The sequence below is a fragment of the Sminthopsis crassicaudata genome, chromosome 3 (assembly GCF_048593235.1).
Source record: "Sminthopsis crassicaudata isolate SCR6 chromosome 3, ASM4859323v1, whole genome shotgun sequence".
In the NCBI taxonomy this organism is placed as follows: domain Eukaryota; kingdom Metazoa; phylum Chordata; class Mammalia; order Dasyuromorphia; family Dasyuridae; genus Sminthopsis; species Sminthopsis crassicaudata.
Window position 1 is genome coordinate 353,624,853 of NC_133619.1, and position 27,959 is coordinate 353,652,811.

The following is a 27,959-nucleotide window of genomic DNA, read 5'->3' on the forward strand; positions in this document are numbered from 1 at the left end:
AAATGCTTTGTAAATAATTCATTTCGTGCTTTATAAATCTTAAAGCACTATATAAATGTGAGTTGTTCTAACATTCTTCTCATCTTTTTCTATGGGCTTATCACTTAGCCCAATGCAAGGCACATAACAGTTGTATAACAAATATTTATTGATTGATTAGATTCAGATAGAAATCATATTGGAACAAATCACTAATCTGCTGCTATTCTTGCATGTTTAATCTCGTCTAATCCTCTTGCATAGCTGAATAAAAATAACACTTTTCCAAAATTGAATTAAGTTGTTTTTCAGTTGTTTTCATTCATGACCAACTTTGTGACCCCATCTAGAGTTTTCTTGGCAAAAATATTGGAGTGGTTTGCCATTTCCTTCTCCAGCTCATTTTACAGGATAAAATTATTAGGATGGAAATTGTAAACTCATTGATAACAGTTTTTGTACAATTCTAGTAGGACAACAGGGATAATATGTACTTCCCACATGATTTTGATCTCTTTAATGAGGTATCCATATTTTGAAAGCTTTCCATTCCATTTAATTTGGAGGTTATGAGAATTTTGGGTTGTTCTTAAGTTTTTATGGATCAATGTTATGTCCAGGTAATTGTGGGCAATGGTTCTGTCTATGATAATGAATAATTTATTGGTTAAGTTCTAGTCCTTACCCTTCTTAATCTCTGTGTAGCCTCCAACTATTAATCACCATCTCCTTCTCAACATCCGTCCTCTCTAAGTTTTCATGATGTTGTTCTTTCCTGGCATTTTTCCTACTTATCTTACTGCTCCTTCTCAGTCTCCCTTGCTAGGTCTTCATCCATATCATTGCCATTAACCATAAATGTCCCCAGAGGCTCTAAATTGGGCCTTTTCTTTTATCTATACTCTTTCACTTGATGACTTCATCATCTACTGTGAATTCATCACTTTTATGTAAATGGTTCTCAACTCTGTCTATTCAGACTTAATCTCTTTCCTAAATCCAATTTTTAATCACTAATTTTGCAATACCTCAAATCAACTGTGCAATAGGTATTTAAATTAAATGTGTTCAGAACAGAACTTGTTATATTCCCTACACTTTTCTCTCCCTCTTCCCATGTTCCTATCACTATCCTCCTAATTATTCAGATTCACAACCCCAGGATCATCCTCAATTACTCACTTGAACTTTTACAGTTTTATTATACTTCCCTCAATGTAATATACAGTTCAGCTATGCCAGCTCACTTGCTAGTGTTTATACATGACACTTCATTTCTCAATTTCATATCTTTGGCATGTGTACTATGCCTGGAATGTTCTTATTCTCACCTCCACCTCTTACCGTCTATAGCTCCCTTCAAGACTCACCTTCTGCAACAGATCTTTCTGTCCTTCGCTCTCACCAATCCCCTTTCCTCCATCTGTGGTGCCTTCCTTCTGCTAGTAGTATCTTCCCTCTTTGATTTTCTTTTCTATACTCTGTGTATATCTGTATGATGGCCACATGCTATCATTCCTTATTACTGTGTGAGCTTCTTGAGGGCAAAACCAACATTTTTGACTTTCTTTGTATTCTTAGCACTAGCAAAATGTGTAGCACAAATTAAGATCTAAATAAATGTTTGATGACTAATTGAACTGACTGACTATCCCAAGAATATTTTAAGATCAGTATCTGGAGTACAGAGTTATGATCTGTCAATCCATGAAAATTAGAGAGCTTCTCACATATAATTTTAGACACCAGATCATGCTTTACGAGTTTTTATTATTATTATTATTTTGTATTATTATTGGAGTATTTGAGATATTCAAGAGGACTAACACGTCTAGTGTGAATGCTTGCCAAATCTTTTTAGGGCTTGTTCATCCATTTTGGTGTCTACCTGATTCACCCAGCTCTTACCTTTGGCTCCAAGAAGCTATAGTATATATAATGGCCATGCTTTGGTAAACTGTCTGGGTACTGGGTAAACTAGGTTGAAAGTAATTTACAGACCTCAAAACCATTGATGAATTAGAGGATTATCTACTCTAAGTGTGTGAAAACTTTCCCCAGAAGAATGGGTAGATAAGAACATTTTGTTCCTACAAGCCATGAAGACAGCTGAAATGGGTCTTGGGGAGTACTTAGAGCTTGGTCAGACTGCAAATATATGTCAAGATCATCCACTGCATCCTGAGCCATTGTCAAGGTGTCTTGATTTTTGTCCTGTCAATGGATGACTCTAGAAGAAAGAGTGATGTGAATGACTGTATAATTCTGTCTCACTTAAATCCAATTAAGACATCATTGTTGATATTATTGATCTTCTTTGAAAAGGAAGTACATACATTTACTAAACTAAAGGATTCTGGAATCCTTCAGGTCAAGAATAAATATGACTAGGGTACAAAATTGAATTATTTTGTGAAAGAAGGAAATTTTCAATATATATGCTCTCCTTATGCTATCTGATGTTACAATTTGGATAAACATTGGTTTTATTTTAATATTCTGGGTAAATATATTTTATCACAATTTGCATTTTAAAATATTGTTATATTTGAAACCACATAATTTAAAAAAGGACATTTAAATTTTTTTAAAAAAATAAAGAAAATGAAGGAGAAACAGCAAGAATTTTAAATATTTTTTCCAACATTAAACTATGTCTACATTTTTCTTTTATTCAATTTGTACTGAATTTTACTACTTCTTAATCACCTAGATACTTGTCCCCACTCTATAGCTCCAAATCCCTATAGAACACTAAATAGACTATATTATTACATTTATAATTATTACACTCTAATTACCTGCTCCCTTTTTCCTAAAAGCTCATGTCTATTGCCTCCTGATATAGCAGCACAGTCCTGGCATTTGCTCAAGGAAAGAATCAATAGGCAGGTAGAATTTATGTGAAAGGCTATAAATTCTACCTCCTGAAGAAAAAGAAAGCAAAATAATTCACAGATGCTGGGTTTGTCCCCTGGTCTATACTGGAAAAGATCATGATGGCTCAACAAATACCCTGCCACCACCTAGTTTGACAGGATCTGCCAGGTGTGGCAAGCGGCTGCACTGGCTCTCCTGGTTCTATCTTCTAACCCTGCTCCCTAGATTAACTATTATCCATTGTTCAATCTAACAGGAAGGAAGAGGCATAGCTCTCTGTTTTGCCTCTTACCCCTTTTGATAGCCAGTCACTGAGAGCAGCCCACTTTCACACCAATCATCTTATAAACAAGAACAAACTTCCTAAAGATGTTGACCACCTTAGAAGATGATAAACTACATTTGAGCTAGTAATTACAGGCAAAATCAAGTTTAGCTTTATCAAATTAAGACAGTTATGGTCTTTGGATACTTCCATTTAACAACCTAAATTGATTTCCAGGCCCAGAGCAATGCAGAAATGGGAGAGTCAAGGGTAAGGGGATGAAGAGACAATCAAAACAAAACACTGAATTTGAGTCAGAAGAGCTGAGTTTTCAATGTTCTCACCTTTGCTAGTTCACTGTCTGTGAAATTTTGGATGAGCCCTTTTTCTTCTCTAGGCATCAAATTGCTTATCTGGAAAATGAGATTATTTCCAAGATCTCAAAAATGTATTATCTAAGATCCTTCTTTCTGAGCTCTGAGAGTTCAATCTTTTCTTCTTTCAGTCTCATTTTGTTCCTACCCTTGGTCTAGAGTCTTAACATTATTTTTTGTATTGTGGATCCCTTTGGCAGAAAAGGAAAGTCTATGTAATCTTCAAAATAATGTTTTTAAATGACTGAAGGAAATGTTCATTTCTAGTAGATATTAATGAAAATAAAGTTGTAATTTTCCCCCATTCAAATTCATGGGTCCCCTAAAATGTATCGTGGACTCCTCACACAGACCAGTTTAAGAATCCTTCCTAAGATTCTCTGGCTATCCATGAAAGAATACTACTTTTGTGCCCAACTTTTTTTTTTTTTGAAGTATAAAATTGCTCTTCAACTCTTATTTTCCTTCATCCTGTAATGGGAAGCAGTTTTGCTCTATTGTTTGCTGAAATCTAAAATTCCTAGTCTGGAAGAATTAGATATCTCTTGTTTAACCATCAGGAAATAAAAATAAACAAAGTGACTTTGGAATTTGAATATAATGAGGTAAATAGTATATCAGTATTGCTTTTATTTGGTGAGATGGAATTCATGCCTAGATTTAATAATTAAAGGTTTTACTTCAATGAAGCATGGTATCATTGATAAAGACATTAACTCAAAGGAAGGTAATACAATCCATATATTTTTCCTCAACTGGTGTGATTTCTGTTTATATTCTCCATATATCCTGTAGAGGGGATATGTCCAATATTTTAAAAGTTTTCCTCTAGATCTTTTTACATTCTGTGGCTATCATGGTAGCTGTAATAGTCAAAACAGCTTGGTACTAGGTAAGAAATAGAATGGTTGATCAGTAGAACAGAATAGGTATACGATATAGAGAAACAAATCAGCACAGTAACTTAGTGTTTGATAAATTCAAAGAGCTCACTTAAAAGAGAGTCAAGAACTCACTTTTTTGATAAGAACTATCGGGAAAACTGTAAATTAGTGTAGTTGAAACAAAATATAGCAGTATCTCACACTATGTACTAACAGAAGTTCAAATGGGTGCATGATTTAAATGCAAAAACTGATATCATAAACAAATTAGTGAAGCATAGAAGAAATTATCTTTTAGCTTTATGAATATAACAAGTTCACAGAAACTAAAATAGAAAATTTTGATGACAAAATTTAAAAGGTTCTTCACAAATAAAATCAATACAGATAAAATTAGAAGAAAAGGAAATGGGAATCTTTGCAGCAATTTCTCTGATAAAAGTCTCAATTTAAAAATACATAGGGAATTGAGTCAAATTTAAAGAATAAGAGCCATTCTCCAACTGACAAATGGTTAAAGAATGTGAATAGGCAGCTTTCACAGGAAGAAATGTTATCATTAATCATATGAAAAATACTCTGTCACTAATAACTAGAGAAGTTAAAATTAAAACAACTCTAAGGTAACCACCTCACACTCATTAAATTATCTAAACTCACAAAAAAGAAAAATGACATTTGCTAAAGTGATTTGAGAAAATAAGTACAAAGATGCATTATTTATTGAGTTGTGAACTAATCCAATCATTCTGGAAAACAATATGGAACTATGCTCAAAAAGTCATTAAACTATATATATATCCTTTGATCTAATGATACCATTATTGCTATTTAGACTATTAAAATGTGAAGTCTAGTCCATTTAGAAGGCGTATTAATACAAATATCTATGATAGACATTGCAAATTAATAATGAACTATACCTCAAAGAGATAAAAAAAATAAGTAAAATGGTCTCTCTATATAAAAAAATATTTATAGCAACTCTTTTGTGATAACAAAGAATCAGAAGAAAAGAAAGTTTCCACCAATTGGCAACTGGCTAAATAAATTTTATTTGGGAAGATATGTGAATTGATGCAGAGTAGAATAAGTAGAGCCAAAAAAAAATTATCCAACATAAACAACATTAACAAGAATGTAAATGAAAAGAACCGAAACACAAACTGAAATACTGTGTAATTATAATGGCTAAACTTGACCCCAGGGGGAAAAAAAAAAAAAAAAAGGAGGAAATGAATCCTTTCCTTTGCAAAGGTAGGATACGATAGAAATACAATGTTTTGTAGATTGTCAAATGAGATAGATGTTATTTTTATTAAGTTGCTTTCTTTCTTTCTTTTTATATCATTGCTAAAAATAATTTATTGCCTGCTGTGTCGCAGTGGGGAAGAAAACTTCAAAGTAACTGTAAATAAAAATAAGATTTCTTTTTAAAGAAGGGCTTTTGTGAGCTAATTACAATTATTAAAAGTAATATATACTCTTTAAATGCTACCCAACCCACTGTCCTCCTCTTGTTTTATTCCTAATCCAGTTCATTGTTAATTTATACTGTCTGTTATAAATACATGTAGCAACACACTAAATTAACTAGACTTAACATTATAATAGTCTAGACAATAAACATTTTTTATATACTTAGTTTTTCCAGTGTGGTCTCATTCGAGTAATTGTGGTTCACGCTGAGGAAATCAAGAAACATTCTAAACCTTTATTCAATCAACACAATAGTATCCCCAAACAGAAGCATTGAGAGAACTCTACTGACTAGAGAGAATCTCTTTTCTAATTTTACCCTGAACATAGTATCTTTCATAATAGTAGCAAACAATTTTGCTAGGCAAAAATCTCCATTTTATGTTTTGCTTGATCTTAATAATCAGAAGTCTTCAAAAAGTTATTTCTGCTTTGAAATTTATCAAGAAATCTTTTAAGACATTAAAATATGCTTCAGAGAATCTTAGGGTTTCATCCTGCATGAGTCAATATTTTTTGCTAGTTAAACAAACAATAAATTAAGAAGAATGTTGTATTTTCCACCCCTAACATTCAATGCTGTGACTAAAAATATTGTGTCCAAGAGAACGTCATTTGGGAAAATTTGCTTCCCTTTTCAACTTTTCTTCAAGTGCATTCATGATACATGCCCAGATCACTCCTCAAGATTTTTCAAAAATGAAAAAGTAGGGTAGTTATCCTTTCAAATGTCTTTTTGGGATCATAATGATGCCTGCAGTGTGGCATGTGAGAGGTATAAGCAGGATATAGCATTTTACAAAACAGAAATTACTCAGAATCCTTGAAGAAATATAGGAGCAGAAGAAAAGATGAGCTGATCACATAGTGAAAATGAGAAATAATTAATGAACATCCTATGACCCCCACTTGTTTCCCTGAAATGCCAGGAAGATTCAAGAAAGACTCTGTGATTCATTTTTGAAATAAAATGGACAGGTCATATAGAATAAGCAGGCTATGTGAGCTATAATCTTTAAGGAATTTAAAGGAATTCCTAGGGCAATGATGTCATAAATCCAATGGAATAGAATATTGTTGGAATATTGTTAATGATTTTAAAAATTCGTTTTCATATCTTTCCCCAGATTTATCCGTTTCTTTAATTCATACCCCTACACAGGTAATTATAAAATAATAATAATAGTTAGCATTTATATACTGATTTGAGGTTTGCAAAGCCCTTTACATATCTCATTTGAGTCTCATCTTGATTTTACAGATGCGGAAACTCAAAGGGGTTAAATGACTTGCCCAAGATCACTCAGCACTATAGTTAGGGTCTGAGGCAGGATTTGAACATAAGTCTTCCTATCTCCAAATCCAGCACTCTCTGCTGTGTCATTTAGTTACTAACCAATTCCTTCTCAACACATTCAGGTATATTGTAAATAATTCTTCAATGCTTTTAAAGCTCTGCCACCTCCTGAACATATTTCTTCCAAAAGCTATTTCCTGGTGTTTTTTTTTTTAATTACATTTCTACCTCTTCAAGTAACACATCTGGAAATAAGGTAGTTAGATCAGATTGAAGATTATATCTCATTCAGACAAAACAGCTAAATTGCAGAAGGAGGAAAAGTTAAGGATAGCTAGATGGATGGATAGCTAGATGGATGATGGATAAATGTAAACATAAATGCACACATCTTGAAATTCATGAACCCAAGCATATTGGAGAGCATTTTGTGTAAACATAAGAAGACAGAGGAAACCATATCACCATGTGAGTAAATTAGAAGCTGCCTGGCTAGATGGATTATATTAATAATGCTCTGGCAATAATAATAATTAATAATAACAAAGTCAGCACAGCTTCAGAGTTTGTAGTGGGTCTGGTAGAGTACGACAAATCAAAGTTGCAGGTAATGTTCCTAAGAACTTCAATCTGCATCTATTTCTCTCTCACAATTTCTGTGTGTACCTAGTGAGTACTTTGTTCCAAGTGAATTACCTAAAACCTTAGGCACAGAGCTCATAAAAGGGTTTGACAGTAATAAACTGTGCCACGAGGACATCTGTGATTGTGTTGCTCCCAATATTGCTTCTGAGACCTTTCTTATTTGCTTAGGAATGCTAAGGTTCTGATATTCTTACAGTCAGAGTTCAATCATGGGACCTTGACAGTAATTACATTAGCCTCATAATAATAACTCACATTTATATAGCATTCAAAATTTATTCCTCACAAGGGCCCTGTGCAATAGTTATCTAAAATATTATCATTTCTTTTTATAGATGAAGAAACTAAGGTTTAGAGAAATTAAGTGACTTGACCAGTGAAATATAATCAGAAAATGCCAGAGTTAGGATTTGAACTCAGGGCTTTCCTGAACTCAATTCCAACATGCTTTATGTTATACTATTCTTGCCCTTGCCATGTATCCCCCTACCCCATATACCTTCGGTGATCCCTGAAGGTCTGAGGGATATTATCCACAGAAGACAATCATAGAACTCAAGTCTCCAGACCCAGAGGAATTATATCCCAGGAAACTTAAAAGAGTCATAGATATTATTGGAGCACTACTATTGATAATCTTTCAAAAATCATGGAGAATAGAATATAAACCTCATTTTTGTAGCCACGATGACATTTAAATCAGGGGGACACTATAAATGAAAAATAATGCACCTTCCACTGCTTTAGCTCCAACTCACGTGCTGCTGAAAGCTAGAGAAACTAGGGAGAAAAAAATCATGAAAACATGCTTACTGGATCCACTAAAAATGCTATTGTACAATTTCAAATGGGCCCTTACTGTGGCCAGTCAATTCGTATACACTCTCCCAATTAACTTACTGTCCTCCTCACCACAGTGACTTTTTCTAATCTTTTTATCTCTCTTCAAACTTCCAATAGATCCTCCTCTCTTTACACTTAGCTGTGAACCTTACTTCATATTTCATTGAAAAAAAATTGAAGCCATTTACCATAAGTTCCCTCTTGTCCCCTCTTGTTTCTTTTACAACTCTGACGCCTCCTATCATTATCTCCTCCTTCACCTTTGCCTCATACAATGAGTGGCCCTTTTCTGCACAAGTGATCCTATTCTGTACCTTGTTTTCTTCACTGGACTGTCTCCAGATTTTGTCCTTGACCTTATACCAATCTGTATTTTTATTAACAACCCAAAAAAGACATAGAAGGCATATGTACTAACGCTGTACTTTTTAATATTTATTTTAATAGTATTTTTCCTAGTTGCATATCAAGACAATTTTTAGAATTCATTTTTACAAGATTTTGAGTTCCAATATTTTTCTCCCTTCTTCTCTTCCCTCTTCCTTTCCTAAAATGATAGACAATTTGATAGGGATAGTACATGTGCTGTCATGTATTATATAAGGAAATATTTCCATATAAGGCACAATTGTGAAAGAAGAAACAGATCAAAAGAAAAAATATGTGGAAAAAAAAGAATAAAGTAAGTGGGAAAAAGTCTGTTTTATTCTGTAGTTAAAGCCCATTAAGTTCTTTAACTGGATGGGGATAACATTTTCCCTCGTGAGTCCTTTGTACCCGTCTTAGATCATTGTGTTACTGAGAAAAGTTGTCATTTATAATTTATCATCACACAATATTGCTGATAATGGGCATAGTGTTTTCTTGGTTCTTCTCACATCCATATCTTTCCACATTTTTCTGAAATCTGCCTGTTCATTATTTCTTGTTGCACAATAGTTTCCATTACATTCCCAAATTGATAGGGCTGCTATAAATATCTTTGCACAGGTAGGTCCTTTCCCATCTTTTATGATGTCTTGGGTATACAAACCTAGTAGTAGTATGCACAACCTAGTAGGGTATGCACAATTTAGTTGCCCTTCCCAGTTGCTCTCCAGAATGATTGGACCAGTTCATAACTCTACCAACAATGCTTCAGTGTCCCAGTTATCCCATATCCCTCTTGAAATATGGTATTCAGGTCCTTCTGATTACAACTTTCAAGTAGTCCAGTAATTCTGACATTGTCTCTCCTGGATCTATTTGTCAGGTCAGTTGTTTTCCCATGAGGTATTTTACATTTTCTTCTATTTTTAAAAATTTGTTTGATTGATTCTTGATGTCTCATAGCATTATTAGTTTTCATTTGCCCAATTAAAACTTTTAAGGAGTTGTTTCCCTCACTTAGCTTTTGTACTTCATTTGCCATTTGGCCAATTCTACTTTTTAAACAGGTGTTTTCTTTTTCCAATCTGTTGAATCTCTTCATAATCCTCTTGCATCTCTCTCATTTCTTTTCCTAATTTTTCTTCTACCTTCTTATGTAATTTAAAAAAGATTTTCTTTTGAATTCTTTCTAGGTTTGAGACCACTTCCCATTTTTCTTTTAGCTTTTGCCCCTAGGTGTTTTGACATTGTTGTCTTCTTCTGAGTTTATGTCTTGATCTTTCCTGTCACCATAATAACTTTCTAAGGTTAGGTTCCTTTTGTGTTGTTTTTTCCAACTTTTTTTGGACTTTTCCTTTTCCTTTAAATTTGATTTCTGTCCCCAAAGTAGAAAGGGTACTGCTTTGAGGTTCTTGCTCCAGGAACTACAAGATCTGGTTGTTCCCCTATTGCTACACTGTTACACTGATGTTGCTCTGGGGGACCATTTATATCTGGTGCTACACTGAGGAGGTGGGGTGTAGGGTTGCTGGTGCTCCTGGAGGCTGGAGGGGGCTGTCAGATTACCCGTGCTGAATTGGTATCCTAATGCTGGTGACTGGCATGTACTGAGGAGGATGTTTCTGCCCTGGATTTATGCTGAAATATATAACTTTCTGGCTACTAGAAGATGCCTGTTTGCCCTGGGCTATGCTGAAGGATATGGAGGTTTTTGAAGCTGGAGTCTGCCCATTTCCTGGCTATTATGAGGCACATGGAGGATTCAGGTGATGCTTGCCTGCTCTAACACACTATGACTCAGGATCCCTAGCTGATTTGCTGAAGTGGGATTCTCTGCTAGTTTACTGAAATGCTTCCTGCCCTGGACTATGCTCCCCTACTATCTCAATGAGACATCTTTCTTTCCGATCTTCCAAGTTTCTTGGGCTAAAAGATTGTTTCACCCCATATTTTTGCTGATTATGCTGTTTCAGGATTTGTTTCAGGGCACAATTTTATGGTTGTTTGGAGATGAATATGGAGAGTTACAACAACTTACTGCCTATTCCATCATCTTAGCTCTAGAGCTGCACTTTTATATATGAAAAGTCCTGCCTTTGGCTACAAAAATTTATATGCATATGAGATATGAAAGACTTGAAGACAACATTTTGAGTGAAAAAGAGAAGACATATGTTTTAGGTGACCACAAGCTCAATATGAGGCAACAATGTGATGCAGCTGCTATAAAGGCTAACACTAGCTTAGCCTAATTAATTAATAGAATGTAGTCATTTAACTTCTCACTTATTTGTGGCTATACAAGTGAGAAATTAAACATGAGTGTTTGTATCCAAGATTTATGATTTTTTTAATATTTGTTTTTATTTTGAACTTAAATGGAAAAAAATGAGCACATATGTATTGTGTGTTTGTGTGTGTGTTGGATAAGAAAAAGGTCTTTTTCTGCAGCTATGAATTTCTATTATGCAGAGTTTGTTTTTCTTTTAAATATGTAATAAATTCAACATGTAAGATATCATGTTTGTGCCTCTTTCTAGTCTTCCTTCTGCTTTCTTGTGCATTTTTTTTAAAAAAATGTTTTAATAGATCTCTTTTCTTTTCTCTCTCCTCTGTCTTTTTCTACATTTTCTATTGTTCTTATAAATAATTGGCATTTATTTGCTTCAAGGTTTGCAAAGCATATGTAATTTCATTTGATTCTCACAACTCTATTGGATAAATGTTATTATTATCCTCATTTTATAGGTAAATTTGAGATTTAAAGAGGTTAAATGATTTAGCCAGGATCACAGAACTAGTACGTATCTGAGACAGGAATCAGTATCAGTTCTTCCTGATTCCAAGTTCAGTGTTCAATCTTCTATGAAATTGAACTGCCTCTAATTAGAATTAATATATTATAACAATAAATATATATGAAATATGTACGCTCCTCTCCCCTTTCTTGTCTCCTGAATAAGGTATAAATTCTCTCTTCAAATGTGAATTCTCTTTGTCCTGATTCTTTGTCACAGCTTTTCTTCCAGCCTTAACTCAAGTTCACCCCTTTCAAAGTTGTAGTCATCAGAGAGCACCAAGGAGTCAACATCTTAGAAATTATCATTCCCACATCTAAGCTGGCCTTTGGGTTTGCCCTTTAAAAGACACAGATGAGACTTTTCAGGCCAAGATGAAGGATCAAGGGAGGAACCCTCTGAAGTCTTCCCAAATTCCCTTCCAAACAATTAGAAAAAAACATCTCAGCATTGATCTAGAAGTAGGGAAGCAGTCACCAATGTAGTAGGAAAGGTCAGTCTCACTGGGGTGAGAAGGAAGCAGGGTTCAAGAGCAGCAGCAGCAGCCTGTCTCACAGTAGGGAGCCTGCAGTAAGGCCCCATTTTCCTGCAAACCAGCAACCATCTAGGCAAGCAAGACTTCAGAGAGTGAAGTCAAAATGGTGAACTAAAACCAGAAAGCACCTAAAGCTCTCCCAGTTTCCCTTGAAAACCATGTGAAACCAAGCCTTTGAACATTCTGATGGAATGAAACACTCTCCAGCTCAAGATACCTTGGAAAAACTTCAAGAAAAGTCAATCTTACTGTGGTGAAAAGGGTGTTCAGCCCAGCTCAGACTCTGGGAAAGTCAGTTAGAGGGTCTTAACTGCAGCAAATTAGTAACTATGACCCTCAGTCCTGGCTCAGTAGAGAAGCAGATCAGTGAGGCAACCTCCAGTACAGTTCAAAAGGCAAACTCTGGGAAACCAGGCTGTTTCTTGAAACAAAAACAAGGGACCCAAGCGCTCAAAGTCAAGGTTCAGAGTTGCAACGCCTTCATCCCAGGAGCAGAGCTCAACTAAATACCAAAAGAAAAGGTATAATGTTCCTATTTCGGTTTTCCTGGGGTCTCTGGAAGCAGCCTTCGTTTCAGTTCAGTAATTACCAGAAGAGTAGCCAGGGGTTAAAGTCCAAATCCTTTATTATCTCTTTAGAAGTCCTATCTCCTTCACTTGGAGTCGGCTAGTTTTCTTAGAGGCCTACCTCTCTCCTTGGTTCCAAGAGCTTGAGCTCTTGCCTGTCTTCTTTGACTTCTGAATCTCCCCTAATCCAAAATTTTGTTCTTCAGCCTGTAGCCACCACAAAGGTGGACGATGGAATGAATCTGTCTCAGACTCCGAGAGCTTCTAGTGTGCTTGTCTTCTCTTACTCTGAGAGCTGCTCCTCTGTGGCTCCCAGTCGCTGATTATATATTCCACACTGAGTATAAACCAATCATTATATCACTAGGAAACCATTATTTGTTGTAGAATTAAATCAATGCTAAACTAGACTTAACCATTGTTTCCTCAATTCCACTTAGTACTTTGTTTCAACGTCTGGCCCATAACAAAAAAGAAAGGCAATGAGCAAAAAATAGAAAAGAATCTTGACCATAGAAAGCTGACTATGGTGACTGAGAGACCAAAACCAGCTCAGATGAGGACCACAGAGAGATCACAAAGAATGACATTAATTGGTCTCAAGCCCAAAAGGGCTTCTTGAAAGTGCTCATAAGAGATGTAAAAAGGCAAATAAGAGAGATAGAAGAAAAATGAGAAAAGAAATGAGAGGTATGCAAGAGAGAGTCAACAGCCTGGAAAAAGAAGGAAAACAGCTAACTGAAAAAAATAACTCCTTTAAAAATACAATTAGCCAAATGCAAAAAAAAAAAAAAAAAAAAAAAAAAGCTATTGAAGTAAAACAACACCTTCAAAAATAGAATTAACCAAATGGAAAAAGATACAAAAGCTAACTGAAGAAAATCACACATTAAAAACTAGAATGGGGCAAATGGAAGCTAATGATTCTATGAGACAGCAAGAATCAGGTAAACAAACTAAAAAGAATGAAAAAAATGTGAAATACATTCATTGAAAACATCTAGGCAAGAGAGCAGTCTGAGGAACAAAGCAAGGCCCCCACCCAAAGACCCAATCTCCAGCACAAGCCTCTTGTCAGGCCTTGCCCCCATTGTTGACCAGTATACACAGGAGCTTTTGGAATACCCAGGAGCCACCTGATAGTGGCTGCTGGAGATCCAACCCAGAATGGATCTCTTCTTGTGAGAGGATGATACAAGGAGACTGAGAGGTAGTTGCTGTTCTCTGACCTCTCTCCTCTTCCCTCTGCCTCCAATTTATCAAATTCCTAGTTTGCAACACCTGCGTCAGCAAAGACTGCCCTGCAGCTCCTTCTGATCCACAGCTGTGGAGGCTCTCAGAGAATTGACCTGCCCCTTAACAAGTAGCAGAAGTCTTACCCTGCAGCTAGTCAACAGTAAGACCTTACCACTGAGGCCTGTCATCAGAGAGACCCTGTAGCCATAGCAACTTAGCAGCAGGGTCCCATCTCTGGGGTAGATCAACAAGAAGATCCATCCTCTAGGAACAGACATCAGAAAGATTCTGTTACAATAGCAACCCAGAAGAAAGATCTTATCCCTGGGACAGCCTAGCAAGAAAGGCCAAAAAGAGAGGCCCCTAGTAGAAACTAGAAGGATACCCTCCAAGAAAAGCAAGTAGCTAAGTCCTAAATCCCAGTGAAAGTCAGCAGTAAGAATCTGAGTCCCAGCACAAAAAGAACCCAACTCTCAAATTTAAAAAAAAAAAATCACAAAAAAGGCAGAAAAAAACAAGCAAAATACAAAAAAAGAATTTAACTTTAAAAAGTTACTATGGTTTCAGGAATGATCTAGGCATAAACTTAGAAGACAACAAGAGTGTCAAAATGGATACCTGCAAAACTTAAAAGAAAAATGTAATTTGGTCTCAGGCCCCCAACAATTTTCTGAAAGAGCTTAAAAAGGGTTTGTTTTTTTAAAAGCAAATTGAAGAAGCAGAAGAGAAATTGAGGGAAAAAACGAGAGTAAAGTAAAAGAATCAGGGGAAAAGAGTCAATGGCATAGTAAAATATATGCAAAAAAGAATTTCCAAGGAAAACAACTCTCTGAAAAATAGAATTGGCCAAATAGAAAAAGAAGTATAAAATCTCACTAAAAAATTAACTGTAGAACTTATGATAAAAGGTGCTGTGTATTTCCAGAGAAAAAACTGGTGGAACATGAATGCATATCAACAATACTTTTTCTTTATTTATTTTCCTTTGAGTTTTTTTGTCCATGTTTTCTTTCACAGAATGAGGTTAAGTAGAAATGAGTTTTGAATGACTGCATATATATAACCTATGTCAATCTTGTCTTCTTAAGGTACGAGAGGAAGGATGAAAATAATTTGGTACTCAAATTTGAAAAAATAAAAGACAAATGTTCAAAATTTAAATTGAGCAAGTGGAAACTAATGATTCTATGAGATATAAAGATATGATAAAACAAAATCAAAAAAGTGAAAACAATGGAAGAAAATTTAAAACAACTGACCTAGAAAAAGATCCAGGAGAGTTAATATAAGAATTATTAAACTATCTGAAAGCCATGATTAAAAAAAAAAAAAAAAAAGGAAACCTGTCCATCATTATTCAATAAATTATCAAAGAAAATTACCTATATTTATAAAAATCAGAGGACAAAATAGAAATTGAAAGACTCCAATGATCACCATCTGAAAGAGAGCCTAAAATCCAAGCCTCTAGGAACATCAGTCAAATTCCAAAGCTCAGAGATCAATGAGAAAACACTAAGCAGTCCAAAGGAAATAAGAGCTACTGTCAGGATTCACAGGAATTGCTAGCTTCCATATTAAAGAACAGAGAACTTAGAATGAAAGCAAAGGAGTTAGGTTAACAACCAACTATAAAACTGAGTATAATCTTTCAGGGTTGAAATGAATATTTAACAAAATAGAAGACTTTCAAGCATTCCTAATTAAAAGAGTAGAATTAAATTAAGAAATTCAACCTCCAAATAGAAGACTCAAGGGAAACATAAAAAAAGTTTTAAAAAGATAAGAAAAGAAAAGAAATAAGAGAAGATAAAAGAAATTCCAAAAAAGTTAAGCTGTTTAAAAACATACTTATAACTCTTTAAAACCTAAATACTATGAGAGCAATTAGAAGGAATATAGATAGAGGGTGTAGATATCAAGTGACTCTGATAGAATGATATCCCCCCCCAAAAAAATTAAATAAATGGGATAGGAAGAAAAACACACTAGAAGAAGGAGCAGCGAGATTGGATGGGGGAAATTATTCCACACACAAAAAAGATATGAAAGAGATATTATTATGAAGGGGAAGATTGGGCAGGGGTGATGGGCAAAGCTTAAACCTTACTCTCATAAAAATTGGTTCAAAGAAGGAACAACACATAGACTCAGTTGCATATAGAAATCTACCTTATCCTTTAAGGAAGTAAAAACGGAATAATAAAAGGGGGAGGGAGAGCTGATAAAAAGGAAGGGTACCCTGGGAAGTACATGAATTAAAAATAAAATACTTTTGAGGATGGAAAGTGAGAGGAGTTAGAGAGGGGAGAGATAAATGAGAGGAAAATAGCATGGAAAGAAATATATAATTATTTATCATAACTATAAATGTGCATAAGGTGAACTCATCCATAAAACAGAAGCAGATAGCAACATGGATTAAAAACCAGAATCCTACAATATGTTGATAACAAGAAACATCTTTGAAGCATGAAAAATATACACAGGGTAAAAAAAAAAAAAAAACTAGGAGTAGCAATCATGGTCTCAGGCAAAACAAAAGTAAGAATAGATCTAATTAAAAGAAAATCTGATTAAAAGAAGGAAACTATATCTTGCTGAAAAGTACCATAGACAGCAAGTCATATCAATACTAAACATATAGGCACCGAATGGTACAACATCTAAATTTTTGAAGGAGTAGTTTAATGACTTATAGATAATAAAACTATATTAGTAGAGGACTTCAACTTTCCCCTCTCAGAAATAGATAAATCTAACCAAAAAATAAATAAGAAAAAGTTAAGGAAGTAAATAAAATCTTGAAAAACTTAGATATGGTGATTTCTGGAGAGAAATTAATGAGAACAGAAAGGAATATACCTTTTCACCAGCAGGACATGCTACCTACACACAAAAACTGACTATATATTAGGACTTAAACATCTCACAACCAAATGCATAAAAGCAGAAATATTAAATGAATCCTTTTCAGATTAGAACACAATGAATCAAGCTACATTCAGTAATGAACAGTGGAGATATTAAAGCTTAACTGGAAATCAAGCTTTACTTATTTACTTTTTTTAAAAAGTGAATAAAAGAACAAATTGTAGGAATAATCAATAATTTCATTAAAGAAAATGACAAAAATGAGACAATAAACCAAAATTTATGGGATGCAATCAAAGTAGTACTTAGGGGGAAATTGTTTACATCAATAACTTTATGTCAATTATTTTATTCCTGACTTCTAGCTTATCCCTATTACAGATAATGCTTGCTGCTAGTTTTAGATAAATATCAAATATCATATTAAGGAAAGCTCCACTTATTTCTATGCTCCATTATAGCCTCTATTATTTAATAATATGCTAGAAATGCTAGTTATAGCAATGAGAGGAATAATACACTGAAGGAATTAGAATAGGCAATGAAGAAACAAAACTATAATTTTTTTTCTTTTTTTTTAATTTTAATTTTATTTTATAATTATAACATTTTTTTGACAGTACATATGCATGGGTAATTTTTTACAACATTATCCCTTGCACTTACTTCTATTCAGATTTTTTCCCTTCCTCCCCCAACCCCCTCCCCCAGATGGCAGGCAGTCTTATATATGTTAAATATATTACAGTATATTCTAGATACAATATATGTGTGTAGAACCGAATTTTTTGTTGCACAGAAAGAATTGGATTCAGAAGGTAAAAATAACAGTTTACACTCATTTCCCATTGTTCCTTTTCTGGATGTAGCTGGTTCTGTCCATCATTAATCAATTGGAATTGGATTAGCTCTTCTCTATGTTGAAGAAATCCACTTCCATCAGCATACATCCTCGTACAGTATCATTGTTGAAGTGTATAATGATCTTCTGGTTCTGCTCGTTTCACTCAGCATCAGTTGATGTAAGTCTCTCCAAGCCTCTCTGTATTTCTCCTGTTGGTCATTTCTTACAGAACAATAATATTCCATAACATTCATATACCATAGTTTACCCAACCATTCTCCAATTGATGGACATCCATTCATCTTCCAGCTTCTAGCCACTATGAAAAGGGCTGCCACAAACATTTTGGCACATACAGGTCCCTTTCCCTTCTTTAGTAGTTCCTTGGGGTATAAGCCCAGTAATAGTATGGCTGGGTCAAAGGGTATGCACATTTTGATAACTTTTTGGGCATAATTCCAGATTGCTCTCCAGAATGGTTGGATTCTTTCACAACTCCACCAACAATGCATCAGTGTCCCAGTAAAACTATAATTTTTAAGATGATATGCTGTTACACTTAGAAAATCCTCAAGGATCAATTAAGAAGCTACTTGAAACCATTAATAATTTTAACAAAGTTGCAGAATGTAAAATAAACCCACATAAATTATCAGCATTTCCAGCAGCAAGAGGTAGAAAATTCCATTTAAAATAAATGTAGGCAGTATAAAATCTTGGGAGTCTACCTGCCAAGAAAAATCTAGTATGAATATAATTATAAAACACTTTTCACAGAAATAAAGTCATATCTAAACAATTGGGAAAATATTAATTGTTCATGGATAGGCCAAACCAATATAATAAAAATGACAATTCTATCTAATCTATTTGTTTAGTGCCTTATCAATCAAACTATCAAAAATTATTTTATAGAGCTAGAAAAACATAATAACAAAATCCATCTAGAAAAACAAAAGTTCAAGGACATCAAGGGAAACAATAAAAAATGCAAAAGAAGATAGCTTATGTGTACCAGATCTCAAACTGTATTATAAAGCAATAATTATCAAAATAATTTAGTAGGCTAAATTTAGCCTACAGTGAAATAAATTGGATATAAATTACATTATAGTAAATGATCACAGTAATCTGGTATGTGATAAAACCCAAGACCCAAATCTTTTATCTGGCAAATTCATTATCTGACAAAAAGTTCTACAAAAACTGGAAAACAATGAGGCAGAAACTAGGTATAAACCAACATCTCACAATGTATACCAAGATATGATCAAAATGGGTACTAAAGGATGATACCATAAGTAAATTAAGAGAGAATTTGTCAGATTTATGGATAAGGGAAGAATTTAGGACCAATGAAAATATAGAAAACATTAAAAAAAAGAAAATAGAAAATTTTGATAATTTAAATTTAAAAGGTTTTGCACAAATAAAGTCAATGTAACTAAAATTACAAGGAAAATGAAAAATGAGATGGGAGGGGATTTTGCAACAAGAATCTCTGATAAAGGCCTCATTTCTTAAATATATAGAGAACTAGTCAAATTTATAAAAAAATACAAGTAACTTCCCAACTGATAAATGGTCAAAAGATATGAGCAAAAAGTTTTCAGACAAAGAAATCAAAGTTACCAAAGTCAGATGAAAACATGTTCTATATCACTATTGAGTAAAGAAATGTAAGTTAAAAATTACTTTGAGGTATCACTTCATACCTACCAAATTGCCTAAACTGACAAAAAATGAAAATATTGGATAGTGAAAGGAATGCGGGAAAACTGAAAACTTTTTGTGAACTAATCCAACCATTCTGGAGATCAACTTGGAACTATGCCCAAACAGTTACAAAAGTATTCATACCCTTTAATCTAGAAGTATCATTGCTAGGTCTATATTCCAAAGACATCATCCCCAAAAAGTAAAAGGATATATTTATACAAAAATATTTATAGCAACTCTTTTTGTAAAGAATTTGTAAGAATTGGAAACTGAAGGAATGCCATCAATTGGAGAATAGCTAAACAAGCTGTAGTATATGATATGTAATGGAATATTATGTTATAAGAAATTTCAAGCAATATGATTTTAGAAAAATCTAAAAAGACTTAGGTGAACTGATGCATAATGAACTGAATAGAACCAGGAGAACTTTGTACACAGCAACAATAGTATTGTTTATTGAAGAATTGTGAGTAATTTAGCTATTCTCAACAATACAATGATCCAAGATAATCCCAAAAGACTAATGAAGAGGCATACTATCTGCCCCCAAAGAAAGAATTGATATTGTTTAAATACAGACTGAAACATGCTACTTTTCACTTTCTTTCTTTTTTTTTCTTTTATTTGAGTCTTCTCATATAGAATGACTAATGGAAATGTTTTACATAATTCCATATCTGTCTTATTCTATAAGAAACGATCAGCAGGATGATTTCAGACAGGCCTGGAGAGACTTACATGAACTGAAGCTAAATGAAGTGAGTAGAACCAGGAGATCATTGTACATTGTTAGGATTCTTACAAGGTGCTGTCACTGGAATTGATAGAGACAATGATTATGTACTTAGTACTTACTAGAATTCTACAAGATTCATACCTTTAAGAGAGAATATATAAGCTAGGAGCCTCAATCAGGATTCAGTCCAGGAGATTCACAAGCCAGAGAAGGCAGCTTAAGCCCTTAGAACCAAGGAGAAAGGCCTCTAAGAAAGCTAATCGGACCCAAGGAAGGAGACAAGATTTAAAGGAAACAATAAAGGATTTGGATTTTAACTCCTGGCTGCACTTGTGATTACTCTGAACTGAAATTAAGGCTGCCTCCAGAAGTCCCCCAAGAAACCTGCTCCCAGAAAACATTACATTATAGAACATTAGAGAAGAATATTATAGTACATGGCAACAACAAGTTTATACGATGATCAATTCTGCTCAACTGAGGGATTTTTTAGGAGATTCTAGCCAGATATTGTTGTTCCCCGTCTGAAAGGCACAAAAATATTATTAGAGACTTTCAAGGTGAACACATTTTGTTATGTCAAGGACTAAGATCCACTTAAGTACAAATTATGCATATATTCTATTTAGTTGATATATTTTCATGTAATGAAAATGTACCCATAAAGTTGTTGAGCAGAGATATTGATAATCCTAATCATTCAAAGAGACTCCTGGGCCTCAGGTCTAGAATTGAAGGGTTTTACTTCAAAGGACAGAGACTTTGTAAGACTTGGTGTTTTAATTCACAAGAAAGTTTTAATTCACAAGATTTCTCCTAGCAGCAGCCCTCAGGAGAGGTTTATACAATGAGGAATACTGGAAAGGAAACGTCTTCAGAATTCTGATTCATTTTACCTTATTTGATTTTTTTTTCTCCTATGATGAAAGTTCTTTCTTGCTTGAGCTTATTTTTTGTGTGTGCACCAAAAGATAAGCCTGTTTTTATTTCAATGTTTTATATAATTCCATGAGCTTAGAAAGAGGATAAATGATGCTATATGCATATACCATATAGTGGAATAACTATATAAAATGTAAGTAATTGCAAATATATAAATGTATTCAAAGATACATAAGTAAATGTAAACATATAAATATGTATAATATATTAGGATATATCCTATAATTGATATTAGGACAGAGAGACATTTACTGGAAAGATTCATGCCCTATGAGTCACACTGTTTAAAACTAGGTAGGCTTCATGGAAGAGAAAAACTTTGATCTACATTTGGGGTTGGGGAGTTGGATTCTATGGAATATGGTCCCCAGCCTTGAGTGCCTGCTGGAATGCATCAATGTTTGCCATGAAGTGGATATCTTCAACATAGAGAAGAGCTAATCCAATTCCAATTGATCAATGATGGACAGAATCAGCTACATCCAGAAAAGGAACACTGGGAAATGAGTGTAAACTGTTATTTTTACCTTCTGAATCCAATTCTTCCTGTGCAACAAGAAATTCGGTTCTACACACATATATTGTATCTAAATTATACTGTAATATATTTAACATGTATAAGACTGCTTGCCATCTGGGGGAGGGGATTGGGGGAGGAAGGGAAAAAATCTGAACTGAAGTAAGTGCAAGGGATAATGTTGTAAAAAATTACCCATGCATATGTACTGTCAAAAAAAAGTTATAATTATAAAATTAAATACAAATTTAAAAAAAAATGTTTGCCATGGTCTGAGTTATCCTGTGTCCTTATCTGTTTGGAACTAATCCGAAGGACTTGGCTTCCAATTTGTAAGACAACTCTGCTTTGTGAGTTAATGATTGTAATGTTGATTTTTATCAGGGAGAAGTCTTTTCAGTTACTGAGTATTTACAGTTACTTTTGTTTCTTGCTTCTGGTACTTTGCTTATAATTATAATAATTGTTATGATCATCATTATTAGGTTATTACTGGGAAAGCCCCAAAGTGAACCCAATCCATTATTATCAAGCTCAAGACCAACTTGAATACAAGTTATGCATGTATTCTGCATAATATGTTTTTAAATAATTAACATGTACCTATTAAATTACTGATGTGGTCATTTAGTGCAAAAAAACACCTACAAGGATGGAATCCGAGCTCTACTACTTTGGACAGGTCCCTTGAATTCTATGGGCTTCAATCCCTCATTAGCAAAGTAAGGGGACTTAGGTAAACTATTTCTATGGTCCTTTCCAACCCTAAATCTTAAGATCTCTTGAGTCTACATTCTATGTCTGACTTCAGTATGCGTCTTAGATCCTTAAAGGGAAATGTTACCTTGCCTTTGCCAATTCTCAACTTTCCTCTGATTTATTCTGTCCACTTCCCCTTTTAGATTGTGGTTAATTTACTATAGTTTTCTATCTGGGGTCACTCAACGTTTTGCTACCAAGGAGCAGGTGATTCATGCTAAGTTGTGGGAATAGGTGGTCAAAGTTTACATACATTCCGTCTGTGGGACTGGTATATTTGATTGGTCTTTTCTCGAGGTTGCCTTTCCCAGGTCTGAATTCCCCAGCTGGCTGTGTGGTTTCTGCATCTGATCAACTCTGCTGAGAAATACAGCAGTGAAATGCCCTCAGAGAACTTTGGTCCTGGGCTGTCCATGTACCATGAATAACATTATTCATTCATTAGCTAATCATTAATTAAGATTTTATAGCACTTTTCTGCTTAAAGAATTCAGGGACTTCCCAGTCTGCTTGTTGGTATTCTAGCAGTATTTTTACAGAAAACATTTTCTAAAGTTAGGAAAGTAAAAGGAGGAGAAGGGAGGTATAGAAGCAAGAATTGAAAGTTCTTCAGAGAAAAAAAAACAATGTTTGTCCAAAGTATAAAAGGAAGCACATGATTCGTGTTGGAAACTAGTAGCCATCATTATACTTGTAGACAAAAATTTTTTTACTGTTCTATTCCCACAGCTCTAGTTTCATCAGAAGGTGGGTTTTTTTTTCCTCTAGACTTATGGCAATATTTTTAGCTTATACTAGTTGAAAGGTTGACCTTTAGGTGTTAATAGAAAAGGTGAGCTCCTAGATTGTACAATTTGGGGGATACTGGAAAAGACCCATCCAAAAAAAATACATATTTTTAAATTGACATTACTTTATTATTTGAGATCCATTTGTTTGGATTATGAAAGCTTTTCAATATTCTATTGAGGGTCATGGCATCTAACAAGACATCAATACCTCAGAGACTAGAGAATTAACTCAAATGGTTTACTCAGAAATTCAATGATCTCTGACTGTAATATAAAGTCACAATCAACCCAGTTTTTTGTTGTTCTTTGTGCCAGGCCTCAGGCAACTCACCACAAATCATCACCTAGGACAGAAAACTTCCTCAGAGACACAAAGAATCATAGCCATGTGTCCACAGAGGAAGCTACTCAGGAACTCTCTTTTTCCCTTCCTCCGTCCCTGATAGGATAGATTAACAATCTGGATATCCAATGGGCACTATGTATTAATACTTATTGAGTTGAAATGAGGAGCTGTTAATGCTGATCTATAACAATACTTCCTACCAGCCCCAAATCTGGGCAAAAAATGAATTGTAGAAATGAAATAGTGTTTATTCTAGTATTTCTTTGACTTCTGCATGTGTCTACATTACTTCCTATCTTAGACTGTTAACTCTTGGAAGGTAAAGACTCTGAAGTTCTTAAGCCTTCCTTAGCATTGATTACAGCAAAATATTTAAGACTTTTCCATGTTAATGACTGTTGGCTACATCATCACCTGCTCGATCATGAACTTCTTGATGTCAGTGGATTGTGTCTAATTTTTAATATATACTGATAGTGCCTAAGAAGGAAAACATTGATCCTATTATTTGTGAATTTCAACCCAACCCCAAAATGAAAAATAGTTCCTGTCTTTAAGATGTTTACATTCTATCACAGACTTGTATTAAACCAGATATCAACAATCTTTCTGAACTGACACACTAAGCTGTCTCTACATATTTGATTCTATCACATCTCTATTCAAAACATTTTAGTTGTTCTCAGTTGCTGATGTCAAATGTCTGGCATTCAAAGTCTATGGTCATTTGATACCTGTTCAACTTTATTGTGTGTCATTTGTCTCCATAGCTTCTATATTCCAGAAATATTAGCTTTTCCCCCATATGCTTTGTGCTCCCTCGCCTACTTGACTTTGCTTATATTGTTCCTAAGTCTGGAATATTATTCCTCCTCTTTATAATATCCCATCAATCTTTTAGTACTCAATTCAAATGCTATCTTCTTCATGAAGCTTTCCCTAATCTCCCCAGTCAATAACATTTTTCCTCTACCAACCTCTTACATGTATTTTTGTTTTATACTTAATATAGTTATAATTTTAAAATTATACTTATATCCCCTTTGGAGGTATTTTCATGCCCTCTAATGTATTCATTTCTATGTGGGGATAAGAGTCGGGAATAAAGCCTTAAAAACAATTTAGCTGGTTGAAAGTTCCTGTGGTAGAAGTATTTTGTTGATAAGATTGTTGAAACTACTGGTTGAAATGTATTTTAGGAATTATCTGTGCATTTCAATTACTCAAGTTCTCTCTCACTCCTCCACAACAGATTAGACTACCAGCTCTTTGTGAGTAGAGCGTTTCATTTTTTAATATTTATTTCCCCACCTAGAACAGAAGTTTGGAACATACAAGAAGCTTAATAAAGGCTTGCTGTATCTTTCTTTCTTTTTGTTCCAGGCTTCAACTGCTGTAACTCCTGCCTTGTCCCCTTTTGATTTTGCTTCAATAATTGTAGTTTTGGGGGCTAAAAGGGAGTAAGAGGACATTTTAGTCAAACTAGAAAAGCAGGGCCTGATGGAGTTCATGCTGTGGGATTGTGCAACAGAGACACATCCAGGCCTTGGCTTCCATCCCATCCCATGTACAGGAGTTGACTCTGCTTACTCCCTTGATAGAGGTCTGAGAACAGCAACAACATTAACGATTTCAGTCTTCCAGTGAACAGTTGCCAAGAACTTGCCTTTCCCTGGGATGGCTGAGGAGGGAGCCTGTGCGTCCACTGCATTGGTTGATCTTTAGCTTTCTGTCTCCTGGCCATGAAATCTTTCACCCATCTCTGACTCACGCCTGTGAGTCAGCCTCTGCTGACTTGCCTTTGGTCCTTCTGTGTCCGTCTGGAACCCATTTAGCAACAGACCTAAAAAAATTTGTTTCCCAAATATGGAGGTACCTTATAAAGCAGCATCCACAGGCACACATAGTTAATGTAGGCACTTGTGTTATAATGGATATGATTGTGTATGTTTGTATGCTATAGGATAAATTGGCTAAGTCTTTCCACTAGTCAGACTTAGAGGCTGTGAATAAAATTTCAGATCCTTACAAGGACATCAAGTCCTGGTATGGTCTTTTTTGCTGAATTACTCCTTTTCAAATCTATGAAAGCAACATATAACACAGCAGCAAGAGCACTGGGCTGCTTATCAGTAGACATGGTATGGTTTTGCCATAACTCGCTTTGTAAACATTGGCTAAGGTCCTTAACCTCTCAGGGTCTCAGTTTCCTCATCTGTAAAATGAGAGTTGAACTACATGATTTCTAATGTCTAAGTGAAGTTCTTCTCTTCTTAAAAATTAAATAATATCTATGAAATTGATAAATAGACTGCCCACACATGTATTTGTACACATTAGTATAACTATTACTTAGAAGTATTTATCTCATAGGAGGAGGGCTTTTTTAAAAATGAAATAATGGATTTAAATAGGAGGGATAATGGAAGATATATTTTAGACCTATAATTTCACTGTTATGGAGAACTCCTGGTGAAGGAACTCTCTTTACTGGTCCAGATAAGTAATTGTTCTGTAATATATATATATTAGAGAGTTTTCTGGGGCATTCAAAAATTCAGTAACTTATTTATAGTCACAAACTTATGTGTCAGCTGCAGGATTTGACCATAATTTTGGTTCACCATCCATTATACCACATTTCCTCTCAATGGATGCGATATATATTTATATGCTATAATGCACTATTTTGTTTTCAGGAATTATTTGAATAATCCAAACTTCTTCTCTTGACTTTCAGGATCTCCCAGATATTCTTTCTTCAACCTACATTTTCAAGGTCATTTCCCATCATTCTCCTACACAAACATGCAGATCTGCTTGACTAGCGAGGCATAACTCTTTAGTCCCATTTAGCTGTAGAAATATCCTAGCAGTGTTTCACTTCTCCTCAGAGAAACTATTTCAGAAATCACCTCATGCTGGCTAACCAGCTCCTCCCCTTCTTGTTGGAAGTCCAAAGGGAGGCTGCCTCAATCCCAAGTTACACCCTCAAATGAGGAAGGAACTTTTTTCTTTGGTCCTTTATATAGCTTCCTGAGAAGACTCCACATCCTGGCTTATTAGTAAATAATATTTGACAGTCATCAATTAGGGTTACCTATTCTTCAATAAGGGATCCAAGTATGTGATTAATATAAGGTTGCAGATACCATGTTCAGCCCTATCATGCACATAACAACCAGAATATTAGTCATTACATGATGGATTTTTATTGGAAACAGCAATTCCTGCAACTGTATACCAAGCATAGAGATCTGCTCTTCTGGAGATTATATGACTGAGGCATTCTGTTACAGCAAATAGAGCATTAACTTTGCAATCAATAGACCTGGATTCAAATCCTGTTTCTGATGCTTACTATCTTTATGTCCTTGGGCAATTTCTGTGGGCTGTAAATTATTCATCTGTAAGATAAGGAGGTTTGAACTAGGTGACCTCCATAGTCCCTTCTAACTTAAGATCCTAATAAATATTTAGTTGATGATTATACATTTTGTTCTCAGATAATTTTCAAATTAAAATGTTTTCTTGCCCCTACTGTCCTCTCTCCCTCCTTCCCTCCCTCCTTCTTTCCCTCCCTCTCTCCCTCCCTCTCTCTCTTTCTCTCTATGTCTTTCCCCCTCTTTCTTTCTTTCTTTCTTTTCCTTTCTATCTAGTGTCTTTTTTTTTTTTTAAATACGGATTTCATTAGTTTTGGGAACTCCCAATGAGGAATTCTTTCCTTCAGAATAGATTAGCTCCTTCTCTGCAACTTATTTATTGTTTCATGAAATATTGAAAGGTTACATGACTTCTCCAGAGTTACACAATCAGAATGTGGATAGGTAGGATTAGAGTTTAGTTCTTCCAGATTGTGGAGCCAGTTTGCTATCTACTCTGCTGTCATACTGCCTCTCCTTGCATCAATGGAAAGAGTAGATAAAAACTTAGAGCATGGTGATGGCAGTGACCAAGATAATTTACATCTCTGGTACTACTCGGTCCGAATAGTCTTTTTCTTCTCCCCATTCCCCTCCACAGAATGATTGTCAATTGCCAGGTCTAGATTTCTTTTGAATATGTGATTAGTCTTTTTTGTTGTTAACGCTTAAAATTGCTTCCTCTCAAGTCCTTGTCTTTTTGTGTATGTGTCTGTTTTGAAAGTATAGGTCACTTGCTCAGCCACTGGCTCCCACCTAAATCCCTCATACTAAAGAGTTCTTGAACTTCTGAATGAGATATTGCCTCTTGGTCTCTAATGCTAGATGCTATGGCCAATAGTGGGAGGAAGAAGTC

General features: G+C 34.7%; 1 protein-coding gene across 2 annotated transcripts in view; it reads right to left on the reverse strand.

Moving 5' to 3' along the window:
• PROC (protein C, inactivator of coagulation factors Va and VIIIa) overlaps positions 1 to 27,959 on the reverse strand; it is a 76,642-nt gene that overhangs the window by 20,814 nt on the left and 27,869 nt on the right. The gene's annotated exons all lie outside the window — the stretch shown is intronic.